General features: G+C 50.7%; 1 protein-coding gene across 1 annotated transcript in view; it reads right to left on the bottom strand.

The window, feature by feature from the left end:
* Positions 1–19,368, bottom strand: part of PARP10 (poly(ADP-ribose) polymerase family member 10) — a 33,350-nt gene that overhangs the window by 13,326 nt on the left and 656 nt on the right. The window lies entirely within an intron of this gene.

Here is a 19,368-nt window from a genome sequence, read left to right as displayed (position 1 = left end):
ACTGTCCTGCTCCTCTGGCTCTGAAAGGCCCCCGGGAGCCCATCAGCGGTCACCTGACAGGTGGCACTGCACGCCCCCCCAGACACCTGCAGACCAGGCCCCCAGGGCGAAGCAGAATGGAGACCCTGAGGCCCCCTGGCCTGCCTCTGGCACCTTCCAGCAGTCTCTCCAGACCCTACCCCTCCGTGGCCTCAGCCCCAGCTGGTCCTGCATGGCCTCCTGTGGCTCTCTCTGTCCCCGCTCCAGAGCCTACCCCTGCTGCCCCGGTTCTGACGTGCACCAGCCGTCAGCTAGTTGCCCTTATCCCCGCCCTCCTCACAGAGGGGTCCCTCCACGGCCCTGAGCCCTCCTGAGCCCCCAGCCCAGTGGACACTCCTGACCAGGCTTCGCTCATGGGACCTGCTGTCCACTTGGCTTGAGACCCCTCCCCCAGGGCTTCCCCAGCTCCTACCCGCCACCCCATTAAACCTGGCCCATTAACCGGAGCCAGTACCCCAGCACCTCTGAAGGGAAGCCCGCTCTAAGCCAGCACCCCACGCCCACAGGCAGCTCATCATGACCTACACTGCCTCTGCCACTCCCACGTAAGCCCCGTCAGCGTCCAGCGGCCCCCCAGGCTGGAGACAAGTGTCCCCTCTGCCCTCATCCATCCTTCCCCACCCGCTCCCTGCCCAGGCCCCCTCCTCGAGGCCTCCTGTGCTCAGCTGACAGCTCACCCTTACCAAGTCTCTGCCCGCCGCCAGGCATGCTTGTGACACACGGACCACACCACGTGCCTGATGGCAGCTGGCAGCATGAAGTCCACGTTCCCTGAAGGCTGCTTGAGCTGGCCTTCCGCTCTCCCCACGCCCCTTAACCCGAGATGGACCTTACTCGGCCTGAGCCGCAGGCAGGCCCCACTTCCCTGGGTGGGCTGCACACTGCCTTCCCAGAGTCCAGCTCACCACGCACAGCAGTTTTGCTCCACTGCTACCCTCAGGCACTCAGCTTTGTTCACATGCCGGGCAGATGTCGCAGCTCCCCTCCCCTACCTCCCTGGAGCAGGTGTGCGGCTCCTCATCCAGGATTCCCTGCCTGTGGGAGCCAAGTGTACAGACACCTGCTCCGGAGAGCGTTCCTGGCCTTCGAACCCCACAGAGGCAGGAGAGGCAGCTAAGGAATGAACCCCAAGCCAAGTGTGCAGGGCCAGTGTCTACTCAGGGAATGCAAGGACAAAACCTTGGCTAGACGAAGCCTTGGCGGAGGCTCCCGGAGACCATCAGGGGCCAGAGCTGTGGGCAGGGCCAAGGTCTGGAAGCTGGGCCGTTGTGGGAAGGGAGGTCAGGGGTGCACACGGATGAGGCCTTGAGCTTGCCCTGCCAGTGAAAGGGACTGGCAGGACCCACTGCTGAGAGTGTGCTCAGGAAGATGAGTCCAGGGAGAGAGTGTCCAGAAGAGGGGCTGGGTTCCAATAGGCACAGGGAGGAAGCAGACAAGATGGCAGAAGGGAGCAGGGCTCAAGGCGGCTGGCAATGGCACAAAGGGGTCACAGGGGCCCAGTCGAGGTGGGCAGGGCATTTCTGCCAATGGAGTTTGGCCTGCTGTCTGCTGCGTCTGCTGCCGCTGGAAAGGAGATATGGGGCAGCTTGTGTCTAACTGGGTGGCAGGAGGGGTGAGGTCGGCCAGAGAGACTGTTCAGGTGACATGAGGCAGCCGCCAGCTCCCAGAGCTGACCTGGTGCACTCAGATACGGCCGTGGTGGTCTCCGGTGTAGAACATGCAGATTCACACGAGACCAGGTCAGACCGGGCCCCTCTGTGCCAGCTCAGGTCGAGAGAGAAGACTCTTCTGTTGTCACATCTGAACATAAGCCAGATGCAGGCATCGTCCGTGCCATAAAGAAGACCTACTCTGTGCATCCTGTCCTGCCTCATCTGAGCACATGCTGGCTCTTCAAAGCGGGCAGCTTTAGCTGGCCCCTGGCCTGTCCTCCTTCCAAAAACTTGCTGTTGAGATACACAGTCTCAGGACAACTGCCCCACCCCGTTCACCAAAACAAGTCCATCCTGGGCGCCCCCAGAGCCCCCCAACAAATACACAGTAAGCCTGTCTTAATGTGTAAGACACCCAGCGACAGGGTGTCAGTGGGCTTCCTCTGGAGCCTTGAGGAGGACTACTTTATTCTTCAAACAAAATGTTTATTTGCATGACTGATCAGTAAGTCCATTCGTGCTTTCGGATTAAACAACGCATGGGACTTCCCTGGTGCTCCAGAGGTGAAGACGCCATGCTCCCAGTGCAGGCGGTTCCATCTCCAGTCAGGGAACTGGATCCCACGTCTAGCAACTAAGGGTTCCCACAACGTAACCAAAGGTCCCTGCGCCACAGCTAAGACCCAGCACAGCCAAATTAATCCATATTTTTTAAAGAAAGATTAAAGGACACAGAGTCTCAGCATCATCACTGCGCCCACTTTCGAAAAGCACCGTGTGGGCAGCACAGGACCCCACACGCTCAGCAGCCCGTAGGTGCCCTGTGCTGCCTGCCCTGCTAACCAGTGCTGCCCTCAGCCTCTGGAGCTGGAGGAGCCTTCAGGACAGGCACGCAACCTGCGCATCCTGACACTCAGGCCAGCATCTAGTCCAGAGTGGGTGTTCCATTGGCGTAGATCATGGAAGGAGTGGGAACTCTATGCGGCGTGAGCCGCCCAGGCACCAACTGCCCCAGGACCAGGCAGGAGCGCTACAGACTCTGGACTCTGGTCAGCATCAGCATCAGTGGGAAGCACTTGAGGAGTGCAGGCAGCAGAACTGAAAGCCCAGGAAACTTGCGGAGGCCTATCTGGGGGAGCAGGTGGAAGAGCAAGGAGGTGAGAGCATAGTGGAGGGTCGAGTGGCCCTCAGTGTGTCAGCTGTGGACGCAGAGCTCGAGTTCGAACTCTTCTGCATGCAGGGGTGAACCACTGGGACCTTCCAGTGAAGAGCCTGGAAGTGGTTTGAGTAAAGGCAGGAAAATCAGCGATGCCCACAGTGAGGGCCTGGCCTGGGGGGTGTGGGGTGTTGGGAGGGGAGGCACTGATGGCAGGCGCTGCAGTTCCCCAGGCAGCCCTTCCCCACTGAGCCCAGACACTGCGCCCCAGGCATCAGCATGGCTTGGCCCATCTGCCGCCAAAACGTTCTGTGTTCCTGGGTTCTGCTTTGTCTCAGGCTTGTCAGGAACTGGGGACCTTGAAGAACTCCCCATATTCAAACAACGCCCACCACACACACACACACACACACACACACACACACACACACACACACAGCTGAACATCTCAACTCCCATCTATGCTACTAAAGAAGGCCTTGTGAAATGAAAGATTTCTTGCCATATTGGTGGGCAAGAAATGTCACAGCCATCAGCTATTTCGGGCCTCCAAATGTGAGTGAGGGCTCCCAAAAGGGAATGCGATGCCTGCGGCCCAGCAGATGCCACCACCCCCACGGTGATTGCTGAGGAGCCATCTGCAGCTCCTTAAGGTGAACCAGGAATCAAGGATGTGAACGATCCAGAAACAGAGTTTGACCCCAGAGAGCTGAGGGGCTTCTCAGGTGGCCCTAGTGGTAAAGAACCCACCTGCCAATGCAGGAGACATAAGAGACGCGGGTTTGATCCCTGGGTTAGGAAGATCCCCTGGAGGAGGGTATGACAATCCACTCCAGTATTCTTGCCTAGAGAATCCCATGGACAGAGGAGCCTGGTGGGCTACAGTCCGGCTACAGAGCCGGACATGACTGAAGCAACTGAGCACGCGTGCGCATTATGCATGTATAACTGAGTCACTTTGGTGTACACCTGAAACTAACACTACATTGGAAATCAACTATACTTCTATTTGGAAAAAAAAAAGAACCTTACTCCAGTTGTGCTGGAGTAAGGTGGCCCCTAATCCAACATGACTGGTGTCCTTATAAAAAGGGGACTCTTAGACACGGGCACCTTTTCTGCCACCAGGTCCCTGCATTAGCATGGATGGTCTCGCGGAACTGCTGCAGCCTCCTGAGGAAGAGGAACCAGCAGACACCTGGCTCAGAACCCAATCATCTGTGGCCCTGAGCCACCTTCCACTACAACACGTGGATTCTCCACAGGACAGACAGTGGCGAGGTCGTTGTGAAGCAGGAATCCAGCACGCGGACCACTGTCTGCAACCATGCGGGCCACCCTCTGCGCCTGGAAGCACAGTACCGCCCACAGGACCCCTGAGATGGGGAGGAGGAAGCTGACTGCCCATACCCAGGCCCTGCCCCGCAAGCAATAAAGACGTCTAAAGGTTTCCTCAAAAACAACAGCAAAATATTATACTGGAGGCCCCAACCAGCACAATAGGACAAGGAGAAAAGGTGTGTTTATCTATAGCAACATGATCATGTACATAGAAAATTCTAAGAAATCTACCGAAAACCTACTAGAACTAACAAAAGAGTTTGGCAAGGTCATGGATTCAGGTCAACAATAAAAAATCATGAACTATACATATCCACAAACATAAAAAATTAAAACTATATGTACATCACAAAACCATAGAATGCACAGAGATTATGGCAGAGGCCCCCTAAGATCACTCTCAGTTTTGCTGATTCGTTAGAACTCAGGATTCAGCTATACTCCTGCTCATGGCAATGATTTATTACACAGAAAAGATATGAAGCAAAATCTGCATAGAAAAAAGACTTGGGGCAAAATGTGAAGGACACCCAGTGCAAGCTTTTAGGAGTCTTCTCCCTGTGGAGTCACACAGCATGAACTTAATTCTCTGAGCAATGAGTTGGGACAATACGTGTGCAATGTTGTCTATGAAGGAAGCATATTAGAAACCCAGTGCCGAAGCCTCTCATAGAGGGCTGGTCATACAGGCGCCCTCTGCCCAGCAGCAACCCAAATTCCAGACTCTCAGAAGGAAATCACAAGCTCAGCATAAGCCACATTGTTTGAACCAAGAGTTGGGCACAGCGAGCCATTCTTATCAGTTTATCAGTTCGGAGAATTATGGGAACTCTTCGAAATCAAATTCCCAGATGAGCAAGGCCAAGCAGACCTTTCTGAGGGTGGCAGTCTTAGGTCTGCTATGCTTCTTCACAGTGATAAACAACAAAATGTGTGCAGTGCACGTCTACTGAAAACTACAAGACATTTCTGAGATTTTGAAAGATAAATAGAGAGATGTACCAGGTTCATGCATCAGACTCAATAGTGATATCAGTTCTTTCCAGATTGATCTAGAAATTCAACACAATTCCAATGAAAATCCTATCAGGCTTTATTGTAGATATTGACAAATACCTTAAGTATATATGGAAACATGAAAGACTTCAAAAAGCCGGAACAGTTTTGAAAAGGAACAAGGTTGGAGGACCCGATTTCAAATTTTCTGTAAAGCTGTAATGATCAAGACAGTATAATAGTGTCCTAAGGGAGACACACAGATCAGTGGACAGAATAGAAAATCCAGAAATATACTACACACATTTCTTTAAACAAATGGTAATAGAACAATTAGATATTGATATTAAAGAGAAAGAACCTCCACCCTTACCTTACAACAGATACAAAAATTAACTTGAAATGGACCATAAACCTAAATATGAAAGCTAAAATTATAAATGTAGATAAAATGTAGACAGATTTCCTAAATAGGACACAAAAAGCACAGACCATTTTAAAAAATTTTTGATAAACTTAAAAGCGTTTGCTCTTGAAAAGGAAATAAAATGACAAGCCACATCTTGCAGAAAATATTTGCAATACATGTATTTGCAAAGGGTTACAGTTGTATCCAGACGTACAAGTGTTGTTGTTGTTGTTCAGTCGATAAGTCCTGTCTGACTCTTTTGCAGCCCGGTGGGCTGTAGTGCACGAGGCTCCCCTGTCCGTGGGATTCTCCAGGCAAGAATACTGGAGTGGGCTGCCATTTCCTTCTCCAGGGGATCTTCCCAACCCACTCTCCTGCATCGGCAGGCAGTTTCTTTACCTCTGAGCCACTAGGGAATGTCGTAATTAGAAGACACTCAACCTAATTTTTAAATGAGCAAAAAATTTTAGGAAGCTCGTAAAAGAAGATACACAGGAACTTCACTGGCAGTCCAGTGGTTGACTCTGTACTTCCACTGCAGGGCGTGCAGGTTTGATCCTTTATCAGGAAACTAAGATCCCGCAAGCCTCTAAGCCAAAAAACAGAGAGAAAATTTCCTTAATTGAATAAAAATGAAAATACAATATATCAAGTTTAAAAACTACATGTAAAAAAGAAGATATGCAAACGGCCAGTAAGCACATGAATTGTTTTCAAAATCATTAGCCATCAAGGACATGCAATTTAAAACTACAATGAAATACCACTCTACATTCAGTAGAACAGCTAAAATTAAAAGATTTACATTAGCATATTGCCAAAGACGCAGAGCAACTGGAATTCTCATTTACCAGTGGAAAAGTAAAAGAGTGTAACCACTTTGGAAAACAATGTGGCAGTTTATAACAGATATTTACAGAATGAAAACCACAATCACAGAAAACTAACCAAACTGATCACATAGACCACAGCCTTGTTTAACTTAATGAAACTATGAGCCATAGGGCCGCCCAAGATGGACGGGTCATGGTGGAGAGTTCTGACAAGATATGGTTCTCTGAAGAAGGAAATGGCAAACCATGTCAGTATTCTTGCCTTGAGAACTCCATGAACAGTATGAAAAGGCAAAAAAAAAAAAAAAAAAGACACAGAAAGATGAACTCTCCAGGATGGTAGGTGCCCAACATGCTACTGGAGAAGAGTGGAGAAATAACTCTAGAAGGAATGAAGAGACGGAGGCCAAAGCAAAGACAACGTCCAGATGTGGATGTGACTGGTGATGGAAGTAAAGTCTGATGCTGTAAAGAACAATATTGCGTAGGAACCTGGAATGTTAGGTCCACGAATCCAGGTAAATTGGAAGTGGTCAAACAGGAGATGGCAAGAGTGAACACTGACATTTTAGGAATCACTGAACTAAAATGGACTGGAATGGGTGGATTTAATTCAGACAACCATTATATCTACTACTATGGGCAAGAACCCCTTAGAAGAGATGGAGTAGACCTCATAGTCAACAAAACAGTCCAAAATGCAGTCCTTGGATGCAATCTCAAAAATGACAGAATGATCTCTGTTCGTTTCCAAGGCAAACCATTCAATATCACGGTAATCCAAGTCTATACTTTAACCAGTAAATGCCGAAGAAACTGAAGTTGAATGGTTCTTTGATGATCTACAAGACCTTCTAGGACTAACACCAAAAAAAAAAGATGTTCTTTTCATCATAGGGGACTGGAATGCAAAAGTAGGAAGTCAAGAGATACCTGGAATAATAGGCAAGTTTGGCCTTGGAGTACGAAATGAAGCAGGCAAAGGCTAACAGAGATTGTCAAGAGAACACATTGGTCATAGCAAACACCTTCTTCCAACAACACAAGAGAAGACTATACATGGACATCACCAGATGGTCAATACTGAGATCAAATTAATTATATTCTTTGCAGCCAAAGATGGAGAAGCTCTATACAGTCAGCAAAAACAAGACTGGGAGCTGACTGTGGCTCAGATCACGAACTGCTTATTGGCAAATTCAGACTTAAATTGAAGAAAGATATGACCTAAATCAAATCCCTTACAGTGGAAGTGAGAAGTAGATTCAATGGATTAGATCTGATAGACAGAGTGCCTGAAGAACTATGGACAGAGCTTCGTGACATTGTACAGGAGGCAGTGATCAAGACCATCCCCAAGAAAAAGAAATGCAAAAAGGCAAAATGGTTGTCTGAGGAGGCCTTACAAATTGCTGAGAAAAGAAGAGAAGCAAAAGGCAAAGGAGAAAAGGAAAGATATACCCATCTGAATGCAGAGTTCCAAAGAATAGCAAGGAGAGATAAGAAAGCCTTCCTCAGTGATCAATGCAAAGAAATATGCAGAGTATATCATGTGAAATGCTGGGCTGGATAAAGCACAAGCTGGAATCGAGATTGCTGGGAAAAATATCAATAACCTCAGATATGCAGATGACACCACCTTTATGGCAGAAAGCAAAGAACTAAAGAGCCTCTTGATGAAAGTGAAAGAGGAAGTGAAAAAGCTGACTTAAAGCTCAACATTCAAAAAACAAAGATCATGGCATCTAGCCCCATTACTTCATGGCAAATAGATGGGGAAACAGTGACAGACTTTATTTTTGGGGGCTCCAAAACCACTGCAGATGGTGACTGTAGCCACGAAATTAAAAGATGCTTGCTCCTTGGAAGAAAAGCCATGACAAAGCTAGACAGAATATTAAAAAGCAGAGACATTACTTTGCTGACAAAGGTCCGTCTAGTCAAAGCTATAGTTATTTTAGTGAAGAAGTGAAGTGAAGTGAAGTCACTCAGTCGTGTCTGACTCTTTGTGACCCCGTGGACTGTAGCCTACCAGGTTCCTCCGTCCATGGGATTCTCTAGGCAAGAGTACTGGAGTGGGTTGCCATTTCCTTCTCCAGGGGATCTTCCCAACCCAGGGATTGAACCCGGGTCTCTGCATTGCAGGCAGATGCTTTAACCTCTGAGCCACCAGGGAACCCTGGTGGATGTGAGAGTTGGACTATAAAGAAAGCTGAGTGCCGAAGAATTGATGCTTTTGAACTGTGGTGTTGGAGAAGACTCTTGAGAGTCCCTTGGACTGCAAGGAGATCAAACCAGTCTATCCTAAAGGAAATCAGTCCTGAATATTCATTGGAAGGACTGACTGATGCTGAAGCTAAAACTCCAATACTTTGGCCACCTGATGTGAAGAACTGACTCATTTGAGAAGACCCTTGATGCTGGGAAAGATTGAAGGCAGAGGGAGAAGGGGATGACAGAGGATGAGACGGTTGGATGGCGTCACTGACTCGATGGACATGAGTTTGGGTAAACTCCGGGAGTTGGTGATGGACAGGGAAGCATGCTGCAGTCTATGGGGGTCGCAAAGAGTCAGACACGACTGAGAGACTGAACTGAACTGAATTGTATGATCTAGCAGTTCTATTCCTATATTTTTATCCAAAGATTTATATACTATACAAGTGTCCATAGACTCTTTATTCATAATAACAACAACAAAAAAAAGACTAAAATGTCCAGGGACAAGTAAAGGAATACAGTCATTGTGAGTAGTAGAATACTACTCAGCCATAAAAAGGAGCAAACCAGTAATGCAGACACCCACAAGGATGTCTCTCATGAACGTCAGGCTTAACGAAAGAAACCAGACACAAAGGAGCATACACTGTCTGATTACTCCTCCAGAGGAGACTAACCTGTGAGGACCAGGGGTAGGAAGTGAGGATTACTAGGGAAAAGCACAGGGAAATTCTGGAGGTAACAGAAAAATTCTATACCTCATTGTAGTGGTGATCACACGGTACACACGTTTTTCAAAGCTCATCAAACTGTTTGCTTAAAATGGGTACATTTTATTGTGTGAGAATTGCACCTCAATAGTTTGTTTGTTTGTTTGTTTGTTTCCAATGAATGTGAGCAAAAGGTTAACAAACCATTTCCTCTTCTACTTGAGAATTTGACCTTTGGTTAGCTGTCTAGCTATGTCCCCTGGTAACCAGATACAGGTAGAGTGTTAATGATTTAACTAGGGACACTGCTTATGGTAACAGTCACCCCTATTGGAAGCTGCGTGTCAACAGGGAGAAACTAGAAATGAACCATGAATGCCTGAGAGAAGCCATAACCCTGAGCTTCCTGGAGGAAAGTGACTCCTGAAGCAGAGCATGTCCCTTGTGGAGACTCTGGAAGCTAGGTCTATGCAACTGTTGCAAGACATATGGCTCCTGTGAAGCATAGGATTTGGAAGCCCTGCCCAGTGTGGATCTCATCCCCTTGTGTGTGGGCTAGCATCTAAGATCCAAACATGTAGTCTTGATGGCTATATAAATTGTTCCATGGGGACCTCCATGGTGATGCAGAGACTAAGACTCCATGCTCCCAGTTCAGGGGGCCCAAGTTTGACCCCCGGTCAGGGAACTAGATCCCACATGCAGTAATTAAAGGTTCCCCTGCCTCAACTAAAGATCCCATGTGCTGCAACTGAGACCTGGTGCAGCCAAATAAATAAACAAATAAATACTTTTTTAAAAGATCACTCCATGATTGCTTTAGAAAAAGATGATGTAGCCCCACTGCTGGCCATCTGTGTTCCCTGCATGTCTGAACAGATGTTTGCAAGGGTGGTCTTTGGTCGTCTTGAAGGTGGAGCTGGATATTTAATAGACTAGGAAGACCCCCTGATGGACATGGCAATGTGTATCTCACAAATGGCCATGAAACATGATGACACGTTTATCTCGTAAATTATCAAGGGATTGCAAATCTAGTCCTAAAGCAGTGCCAGGCACAGAGTAAGCACTCAATAGACATTTGTTGACTTGTTGAATGAAATCAAGATTGCAGTGAGATATCAGTCAATATCAACTGGAAAAAAATCAAGAAGTCTGACAATATTGAGTTCTGGAGAAGATATACAGCAACTGGATCACTTCACACTTTGCTGGTAAGTCAGTCAAACAGCAAATCACTTTGACATTATCTTGTGAAGTTGGAAACTTTCATTTCTACAACCCAGAATTCTACTCCTAGATATGTCCAAGACAAATTTCTGCACATGTACACCTGAGGACATGTATAAGAAAGTTCACGGTGTCTGTTCATAGTAGCAAACCAAACTTCCACAGACAAGATTATGGATGTATAAACTATTGTACATATCAAAATGAAAGAATGACAGCTACATGGAACAATGTTATAACAAATTGTTCTCTGACCACAAAGTAACTAAATTCAAAATTAACAATAATTAAAAGTACATTTGAAACTAAAATATTCTTTGTTGACTGCTCATTGAAGATGTAGTTTCTCACAGGGACATTTCCCAGTTTGGGAAGAACAAATGTGGTGCTGGACTGCCTAGCACAGCCCAGGAGGGCTCAACATTTTGGTATTGACACCACACTGTCCATGTGACAGCTGAGGAAGCCAACACACACACTTTCAAAGGTACAGCCTTCCCCATCCCCCACAACCCAGGATAAAGTCCACGCTTTCTGAGGGGCTTCAGGGCCCTGAGTGCTCTGCCCCTGGTGACTGCCCAGCACCCCCCAGTTCCTCCTCTGCACACCTCAGCTGCACCAAACTGCCTGGACTCCGGGCCTCTGCACCTTCCCCTTCCTGTCCCCAGCCAACAGCCCACTAACCTGGCTCTCATCTCTCATAACTCATTCCTCTGGGATGAGCCCCTGACGCCCCACCAGGGCCAGACGGCCTTTGCCTCAGCGTCCCCAGTCAAGACCTCGCCTGCCGTGTGCTCTCTGTCTGCCTGTTGGTCTGTGTGCCCCTCTTACTGTAATTTTCCATAATGTATGTGGTGCCACCACAGTCACCTGATGCCCAGCAGGGTAAATGGCACACAGCTCAATAAATCTCGTCCTTGTTGGGGTGCCTTGTGCATTAGAGAGCACACAGCGCTGTCTGGGTCCAGTGTGGAGGTGCGGTGGCAATGGGAGGGCTCCCTCAAGATGCAGGTGACACCCCCAGAAAAAGAATTAGTCCTCCCACCGGTGATTCTCTCAAGGGGCCTGGGAGAGTGTCCCAGTCGCCCGGAGGAGCACTCCATCCCAGAGACGGCGGGAGGCAGCAGGCAGGATGCTGAGTGCCAGTTCACAGGCTGTAGCTTCCAGGGGCTGAGGAACCACCAGAGTCCACCAGCAGCCCCGCCATGTCCAACCAGCACAAGAAACGCCACAAAGCTTCTGAGGAAAACGGGGCTCGAAGCACAGTACGCAGAAATGTCACCAACGATACACTCGAAAAGTCTTAACAACGTGATAAAAATGACAGCACAGGTTTACTTACGTTATGTGGTTAAGAAATACAGGAATACTACAATAAATATGGGGTTTACCTTGAAGAAGACGTGAAGCCAGTTTACAGAAGTGGGTGGGGGAAAGGTTGTGGCTTGTGGGTTATTGTGAAGTGTCTGAAATCGGATGGGAAATTGTAACACAGATGTAGGGGTATGGCTCAGCACGGTGCTGGTTGGTGAACTGAAGCGGCTGGCAGATGTCTGAGGTGTGTGTCCTGCACATCTCTAGGTGGTTGTGGTCCATTCAGCTGGGTGCAGTTTTTACTTTCTATTTTCACCTATTTCTCATAAACAAAATTGCACATAAACAAAGGAAGTTTGAGACTTCCCGGGAGGTCCAGTGGTGAAGACTCCATGCATCTACTGCAGAGGGCATGGGTTCGATCCCTGGTCAGGGAACTTAGATCCCACGTGCCACACAGTGCAGCCAAAAAGAAAGAAAAATAAATCTGCCTGTGTTCAAATTGTTCCCAAATATATCAATCATGTTGAAACAAATTCACATTTTCAAAACAAGCATTTTAGCAAAACTGTATATTTTTAGGATTCCCTCCTATAACCAGATTTTTTCAGTAACACCACAGACTAAGAGATCCAGCTGAACCAAGGGTACTCACCCAATGGACAGAGAAGCCCTGGTGGGCTGTGATCCATAGGGTTGCAAAAAAGCCTGACACGACTTAGAGACTAAATAACAACAACAACTACATCATAAAATTGTATCATGAAATTCCTCAGGCTGTGGCTCAAGGACCCACACAGGCTGAAGAGGGTCCTGGGATCAGAGTCTGCCACCTGAGGGATGTTGGCCAGAAGCGCTGTGGTGGAAGATGCTAGGGAGAGAGGGTTGGAGCAGGGAGGATGAACACTGATCAGCCTAAGTAGGTGTCCGTCACCACCACCAAGCAAATGAGCCTAGCTCTAGAAAGGGGCTCAGGTCACAAACCCGGGACTCCATGGCAGATTCTGAGGAAACTGGTTTGGGAAACTGCAGAAGGGAAGAGAGAAGAGACATGTTCCTAGGACCGGGCAGTAAGTGTGAGTGTTAGTCGTTCAGTCGTGCTGGACTCTTTGTGACCCAATGGACTGCAGCCCACCGGGCTCCTCCGTCCTCAGTCCGAGATTTTCCAGGCAAGGATCCTGGAGCAGGCAGTAAGGGCTGGCCAAAAAAATCATAGGAAGAAGTAGGGGCAAGTGTGTCACCCAGATCCAGCCAGAGCCCAGGTGACACTGAACAAGCTGACCTCTGACCCAGAGCCTCACCCAGGGCTCACTTGCCGGCATGGGAGCTGGGGACGCCTCCAGGCCAAGGGCAAGGAGGCCTGAGTGGCAGATGACGGGGATGGCCAATGCCCCTGGGTTGGGCTCTAATCCTGTGTCAATCCCACTGTCTGACCCTCAGCTTGGTGACCTTATCAGAGCAGCCTGGTGTGTGCTTGCTGGCCTCAAGTTGCTCCCCTTACAGCAGCTATTCCTCTGCGAGCCCTGAGCATAGGCAGATGAAGACCCCAAGTGTCCAAAGTCTGTCACCGCAACCAGATGTCGAGCCCTACATGCAGGCCCTGACCTCACCTCTGGGTCATCTGACTTTTAAGACAAACTCATTTCCCAAAGGTGACAGCCCTGCCTGCCGTGACTTCATGGTGTCTCTCCCAGCCAGCCGGTCAAAGGCGAGTGAAGATTTAAACACTGCTCTTCAGATTCAGGCCTAAAACCAGGCAGCCCTGTCCCCTGTCACTTCCCTCCAGCTCACAGAGACTCCTGATGAAAGGCCCCCAATGGTTCTACTCAGACTGGGCTGAGCTGAGGGCTGGGAGCGGATCTGCCCTCAGCTGCAGGGCTGGCCAGGGCCTGTCGCAGAGGCACCCGGAGCAGGGATGGACATGGCTCACAGGAGCTGTGCAAGGGCTGGGGAAGCGTGTGGCAAGCAGAAGTCGGTGTGTGTGAGGAGGTGCGGGTGGGGAGGTGCAGGCAGGCGGAGACGTCTGGACTTTACCCAGAGGCTGAGGAGCGAGGGAGGTGGCAGGGCCAGGCAGGGCCCGTGAACTTGCTCTGCAGGGCTCACTTAGAGCCCTGGAAGCGCTGGAAGTGGGCCCGAGGACCTAACAACGAGGAGGGTCCTGCAGCCCCAGTCCCAGGTCATATAATCATGTAGACTGTCTGTTAAGCTCCTTCTTCCATTCAAAACCCTCCGAGCCTCAGCATCTCACCAGGTGTAAGATCCAAAGTCCCTGTGTTCCCCTCGACATCTCGCCTCTGTCTCTACGTGGCCACCTCTGTCTTCAGGGCTCGTTCCCCTCCAACTCGCAGGCCTGCTGGCTGGTCTTCAAAAGTGCACCACAGCTGCTCGCATGCCCAAGGCCTTTGCACTGGCTGTCCCTCCATCAGGAAGGTTTTGCCTTCAACACCCTCACTTCCTGTCCCACATCCGCCTCCAGTCTCCTCCCAAGAGCTGCCTGTCAGAGAGGCCCTCTGACCTCTCTGCACTGCAGGCCTCATCTCCACCTGCTCAGCCTTCCCCACATCACTCCTCCTCCCACCCTGCATCACCACCACCCTCACCTCCTTCTCTCAGTCAGCAGCCCACGCGCTTGCCAGCAGGCAGCAGGCTTCTGCTGGGTTCCCTGCAGCGGTGAGAGATGGCGGCGATGCCGGCAGTGGACCAGATAACCAAACGCACGGTCCTGACAGAAGCCTTACGAGACGGCGTCACGAGCCGGCTGACTGGGGGCTGAGGCTTCAGCAGGCCACATGTCCACAGTCACCCCTTACCCTTACTGGCAGGTGGTCCTTGGCTAGGGTCCCCCACCTCCACACCCCTCTGTCTCCCGTCCCAGGCTCTGAGGGTGCCCACCAGTCAAGGAACAGGGCCAGGGAGCCTGGGGTTCCCCCTCCCCCTCAAGCTTCAGGCTTGCCCTGCCCTGGGCAGCTCCTGGCCATGGAAATGGAGCCAGAGAGAGCAGAGGTTCTTTGTTTGCTCCCTGCTATCCCCACAACGTGCCTGGCATCTGGCAGGCTGTCAAGATCTCTGGGCTGGTGAGAAAATGCAGTTAGCTCTTCCCTTGCGCCAGACACAGCCCTTGCTGTGTTACACACATCACCTCATTCGGGCCTCACACAGCAGGGGGAGGAGGTAGCACATCGCCCGTCAGGACAGATGAAGGGATAGAGGCACCCAGATGGGGGCCGCTGGGGCCACGCGGCCATGCCGAGGCCTGGCGCAATCATTCTGATGCTGCGGATGGCAGGACCTGAGGCGAGCTCCCACGCTGGGGTCTGCAGTAGGAGCAGACATCAACCGAGGGTCAGAGTGAGGAGTGACACAGGTCTGGGCTGAGGCTTTTGGAGTCCGAGGGCCTGAACCCCAACCACACATATCCCCAGCAGCCCGGTCCCCAGCCCCTCCCCCCGTAACGCTGCCCCGCCCTCCTCCTCCTGGCTGCCCTCAGATGATGCTTCGTAAAAGGCAGAGAGGGCCCTGCAGGAGATGCTGCCGGGCTCCAGGGCCTGACAGGGCCCTCCTGCCCTTCCTGGCCTCTAACTCCCTCCTTTACAAGGGGTGACGGGATGACCTGCATTGGTGACCAAGGTCTCATTCCCAGAACACTCTGCCTCTAACCGGCACCTTGGAGAGGCTTTCCTCTGAGGCTCTCTCCCCGACTCTGGCTGGCAGGACCCCAGGCTGGTGCGCAGGGTCCCCTGCTCTTCCCAGGCCACTGCCTCCCCAGGCCTCTAGAGGCAGGGAGGGGCAGCCGTTCCCTCAGAAACCCAGAGGCTCGTTCTCAGACACTCAGCTAGCACCTGGCCTGCTTCTACCACTAGCCAACGTGCCTTCTCCAGCTCTATGGTGGGAATTCTTTGAGAAAAGAGGAAAAATGTTCGTGTGTTTCTTGAGCACTTATTGTGTTCTGGGCCCTGTCCTGCGCTCAGGGGTGCAGAGCAGTATGTGCTGTGACCCTCGTCCTCCCACAACAGCACCTGTCTTCCCCAAGTGGAGCCTGCATCCAACAGAGGGTCAGAAAGACCTCTTGGCAGCTGTGCAGAGAGGCTGAGGCTGGAGGCAGGAAGAGCAGGCCAGAGACTCGGCAGCCTGCCCCAAACCCCAGCCTGTCTGACAGCTGGGAAAAAGTAGGAAGCATGGGCTGGTTGTAGGGACCTGGGAAGCCCAGGCACTTGGAGGGTGGTGCCTCGGTACCTCACCCAGAGGAGGAGGTATCTGTACCATCTGCCTGGGGTGGGGGGTGTTAGGACTGTCAGCAGTCCTGGAGGGTGCTGGTAGTCAGAAGCCAGCTGACCCTGTAGGGCACAGACTGGGCAGATCCCTCCCAGGAGCTCCCCATCAGCACCAGCATGTGACTGCGAGCTCGCAGACCCTGCGGTTAAACAGGACTGAAATGATCATGTGGCCGGTATTGCTCGATGTGCGCTGGCCACATGTGACTGACCCCTCCCCACAAGGGGTATGGGAAGTGAAGGGGGTGCAGACAGAAGGCTCCAGGTTAAATAAAGCCCCCTGTTCTTCAACCATCTTCTTGAGAAGATGGCTTTAAAAGGAAGCTTGTTAAACCTACAAAGCATCCTCAGCCAAGACGGGAGCAAAGATCCCTGAGGGCCTTGCCAAGCTGGCACACAGAGCAGAATCTAATGAGGTAAATCTGAATGGGGACAAACTGTGCAAAAGCCAGTGGCCCAACACCAGAGGGTGTCTGACTCAGCATAAGTGAGTGGGAAAACACTGAAGTTTTGTCTGCAGAGAATTCCTGCTGAGCCCGAGGGGAGTGCGAGTCCCCACGGCACTTCTGTCCTGTGCTCTCTGCAGGCTTGTGCTGCTCTTTGAGGCACAGGAGGCCTAAAGCCTGTTGCCTTTCTGACTTACTGATTTCTGGGTGACCTCACCCACTCCCGTGGCTTCAATTGCTGTCTAAAAGCTGATGAACCCCAAATGATATCTTTCTAGCATACACAGCAGGTTCTCCCATGGGACTGGAGCAGGAAGCTTTGCCTCCTTGAATGAACTCCTTGGAGGCTTCAACGGCACCCACTCTCAGCAGCACTTCCAAACCTGATTCGGGGTCTTTCCTCTAAACCTGGTCTTGTTCCCTCTCGGTTGGTGTCACCAGCAGCCCTAGCACACATACCAGCAACGGTGGTGCTGTCCCTGTTCACACCCATGCTGGATACCAGTCCACCACCAAAATTTTCTCAGCCCCATCCACTTTGCTCCTTGGCACCACCCGTGTTCAAGCCACCTGCGTTACTTGTTTGGGTAACTGTGGCAGCCTCCTTACTGTGTTCGACTCAGCAGCTTTCTCTCCAGTCCATCCCCACACTCCCTTCTTAAAGCCCTTCAAGCTTTCACAAGGCCCTTAAGATGAAGATCAACAGCCCCACGGCCACCAGGCCTGATCACAGTCTGGGCCCTCTGTCCTCCTCCGCACACACAGCACCTCCCCTCCTCCGGCCCATCACTTCAGCCAGCCTCTTGCGGTCCCTTCCGTGGAGCACACAGACCCAGGGCCTCTGCATGGGCTGTCATGCCTGCTAGAAAGTTCTTCTCCCACCGGAGTCTTCCCTCATATCATTTCAATCATCACTTCCTCCGGGAAGGCTGCCCTTAGCTGACTGGGTCTAACCCACCCACCGCACCTTCTCCAGGCACCATACATTCATCACAGCAGTAATCTGACATTTATGTGTGATTGTTCAATTCACAGTTGCTCTCCTCTGTACTCAATATGACCAGTAAGGTGGGAATAATGCCTGATTATGACACTGAACCCCTAATTTCTAGCACAATGCCCTCCATACAGTTGATGTTATATATACACACACATATATATAAAGAAAGCAGTACTGGTATAAAGGCAAATACAGATGGTGTATCAGAGTTCTTACATATTAAGAGATTTATTTTAAGGAACTGGCTCACACAATTGGAAATAGCAAGTCCGAAGTCTGCAGAGCAGACCAGCAGACGGGAAACTCAGACAATTTCTAAAACAGTGCTGAGGCACAACTACTTCTTCCCTGGAAAAACCTGTTTTCTCTTCTTAAGGCTTTCGAATGATTGCTTTTGGTTGGTTAACCCTAGATAAAGCCCACACACATGATTGGGGATAATCTACTTTACTTTAAAGTCAACTTTCATAGCAATGACTAGGCTAGTGTTTGACCAAATTCCTAGGCAGCACCATAGGCCCAGCCAAGCTGACCCAGAAAATGTAACCATCACAGACGGCAAAGAAAGCATCAACCCAAGGAGAGGCCAACAGTGAGATAATACTGGAGGTGGAAGAGGCTTGGACCATGATAAGCTTATTTTCACACGCTGGAGGAAATCCCAGCAGAGATGTTCTATTAAGAGCAGAACACGCCAAGAGGAGATCTCCTCTGAAGAAAGCTCAGCTCTGGTCCCCAGGGCCAGAGAGATTCACCCAGGATTACAGTCTGGGGTGTCGGAGGGGGGTGGGGGTAGGCCTCCCATTGTGAGGTCCATGTAGAATGCTCAGCTCAGACTAACCCCAGTCCTGGCTGATCTTCGACTGCGCCCTCATCCCCACTCTCCTGTCAAGCGTGAGCACTCTGGCTTATAACAAGATGCCACCACCTCCTCCTGTTCAAGAGCAGACACTCGCAGAACCAGTGGAGGTCACGAGGACATGGCCTCACTCCTGCCAAGGTCAGACCTGCGAATTTCTCATTAGATGGCTCTAAAATGGGGAAGTGCTATAAGGACTCAGAAATATGCATTCTTACAAACTGATGAGGAATGCAGTCTTGGGTTCTTGAAGAATAATAAGAAAATTCAAGAATCCGGAGAAGAGCAGGCACAGGAGGGCCACCGCAGGGGAATTTGGAAGAGGGGAGCTGAGTCCACAGAAACAGAAACCAAGCTTCAGGGAGCCGAGTACCTGGACACGGGAGCCCCTGGGCCAGCCGCCAGAGAAAGGCTCTGAGCACCTGGGGCTAGAAGAAAGCAAAGCCCGGTGTCCAGGTGTCCAAGATAGAATTTCGCCTGGAGGAGGCTGACAACTAAATCCAAGATCCCCAGGAAAGGGCACCCTCTCCAGGAAGGAAGGTGACAAGTTTTCATTCAACAAATGTTCACTGGTCATCCACCTTCACGACACCTGGCCCTTTGCAGGATGCTGGCGAGTCACACAGTCCTTGCCCTCGATGTGAAGTGAAACAGGCTAAAGAGCTAACTGCATAGGCCCAGGCAAGTGCTGTGACAAAGGACACGTCCGTGGGGACAGCCTAGAGGGCGGGATTGGGAAACTCCACAGAGGAGGCACCTTGAGAGGAAAGCCAGCTGGACAGGGAAGGGGTGGAACATTCGAGGCTGCCTGGAGGCATGGAGAGCTGAGCCTGTTAGAGCAAAGAGAGCACTGAGGAGGTGCAGCCTCTGACCTCACAATACCCAGGCCCAC

This window comes from Ovis aries, chromosome 9 (assembly GCF_016772045.2).
Source record: "Ovis aries strain OAR_USU_Benz2616 breed Rambouillet chromosome 9, ARS-UI_Ramb_v3.0, whole genome shotgun sequence".
In the NCBI taxonomy this organism is placed as follows: Eukaryota; Metazoa; Chordata; class Mammalia; order Artiodactyla; family Bovidae; genus Ovis; species Ovis aries.
Note: the sequence above shows the minus strand (reverse complement) of the source record. Positions and strands in the feature narration are given on the sequence as shown.